Genomic DNA, 2,138 nt, shown 5'->3' on the forward strand with positions numbered 1-2,138 from the left:
TGAGCCATTGGGGCCAATGATAACGTTTAAATATTCTGATGGTGTGAAGATGCATTCTGAGTATGTCCTGTAAAGATTTACAAATAAATTAATGATTACATGTTATATTTCTAGGAACTGTCCAAGAGTTAAATACACATACACGAAATCTTTGCAATATACACTTTTTATTTTCCCAAAATTGGACATTTTCGCAAAACTAATTTTTAAAAAGATGAAGTAATTGAATTTTATAATAATAAAATACTAAATATACGCCGCCATTTTACTCGCTGCCAACGCTGTCAACGCTGCCAACCCTCTCAACTGCTTTTTCTGTCAGTAAACAATTGAATGCTTTGATAGAACGTGAAATTAACAAAACAAATAGAATGAGATATCAAAACGCTTTTATATGCAAACAACTTATGACAATTGTACACAAACAATTTTTTTTCTGCTCTTATTCAATTTGAAAATATTAACTTGTATATTATTAAGCTGTGATTTTAGATTTTTGTTTGGTTATCATAAAAATCACTATGTTTGCATATTTTTTAACAATTAGTGTAAGTTATTGTAGACAATGTTTTTTGGAGAGGAATTTGTTTACAGAAAAATTTTTCACATTTATATTTAATTTTACAATAATAAGTCAACAAGTTTTATATACACATGTTCGTCCACTACGATTAATTTATAACATATCGATATCGTGTTATATGAAACTTTTTGATTCCTGTATTTAAGCAAAAATATAATATAGTTTAAGCTTAGATATAACATAAATCAAAAAAAATGTATATCGTGTTTTATCGGAACCTTATTCGCGTTGACTCCAAGCCGTGTTGTAGGATACCTTCAAATAAAGTAGATCAATGCAATGCGTACCGTGTTATATCGAAACCAAACCTTAAATGGTTGAACTTTCATCATTTATTTAATTTTTTTTTAATTTTGTTTCAGAACATTGATAACACAGGCGCTTAGTTAAAATCGTTTCATAATCGTTGTTTTTTTGTTTGTCATCAATGAGTTCATAATTTTCACGAAGAAAATTTCTTTTTAGATTTTTTCTTTTAATTTATTGGTTTATAAGTTCAAGTGTCCCGTTCTTTCCATTCTGTTCTCATATCAAATTTGTACTTGGTTTGTGTCCAAAATCATAAATATTGTATATTGATTGCATTGATGAATACAATTTCATATATCGTAGAAAACGGCAAACATTTTTATTCCATATGCTTTGGGAAATGTGTCCGATGCTGCCATTTTCAAAAATTCTTCAAAAAAGAAATTATTTTTTATTAATATTTATATGCACAGTAGCTCAATAAAGTCTGCATACAGACTGAGAAATTACGCTTTCTATTATTAATATCTGCATTTGTGCGTTGAGAATCAAAAAAATATATTTCTTACAAAACAAAAATTTATATTAAATAAAAATTAATTTTTTTTATCGAGGCAAAATTCTAAAAATAAAATATATGTCAATCCCAAAAAATATCATAAAAAAGTGTATATGCAGTGAAAACACATCACTATAAGTATAAAAAAAGCATCTTTAGATAACGGTAGTTAATTTCGTGCTTCTTCTCGTCCATTAGATGTGAATTTCTTTATTTCTTTCCTTAGAATGTCGCAAAACATACATAAACGCCTCGACTTTTGAAACTCCATAGAAATGATGACATCAATTTTTTGAAAAACGGAATTTTTAGGAATGAATTTAGGTTTAACATATTCGGATACGATGTTTACGGATTTGTCTTGGTTTGGAGATCCCCCAAACACCGGATTTCAATGCAATTGAAAATGTTTCCTAAGTGTTTACCTCAATTTAACTTGTCGAAATACTAATACTACTACTACTACTTAGGCACGTCTGCCGGGAAATTTTAAAATTATAATTTTTTCGAAACCGGGAAAGTGGGCAGGTCCAAACCATCTTCAGTAACTTTCGTCCTTGCGTCAAAACATGCCACTCTACCAAACTTCACCAAAATATCTCGAAAATTGTTTGAACAGAATCTTACATGGGCAGACAGTTGGCGGACAGACGGACGGCCTTAGATCGATTCAGAATCATTTTCTTCTTTCTCAGAACTATTGCCTGAACCCGTCGATATAATAAAAGGTGGGTCCAAGTCTTTCTA

At 29.7% G+C, this 2,138-nt stretch overlaps 1 long non-coding RNA gene across 1 annotated transcript; it reads right to left on the reverse strand.

Moving 5' to 3' along the window:
* On the reverse strand, positions 1-234 carry LOC119644399. The gene is made up of 2 exons (XR_005248510.1): positions 143-234; positions 1-67 (listed from the first exon to the last, which is right to left on the reverse strand). It is a non-coding gene; the product is annotated as an uncharacterized LOC119644399 (long non-coding RNA).
* Between the last annotated feature and the right edge of the window lie 1,904 nt (positions 235-2,138).

The sequence above is a fragment of the Glossina fuscipes genome, unplaced genomic scaffold, assembly GCF_014805625.2.
Source record: "Glossina fuscipes isolate IAEA_lab_2018 unplaced genomic scaffold, Yale_Gfus_2 115212, whole genome shotgun sequence".
NCBI lineage: Eukaryota > Metazoa > Arthropoda > Insecta > Diptera > Glossinidae > Glossina > Glossina fuscipes.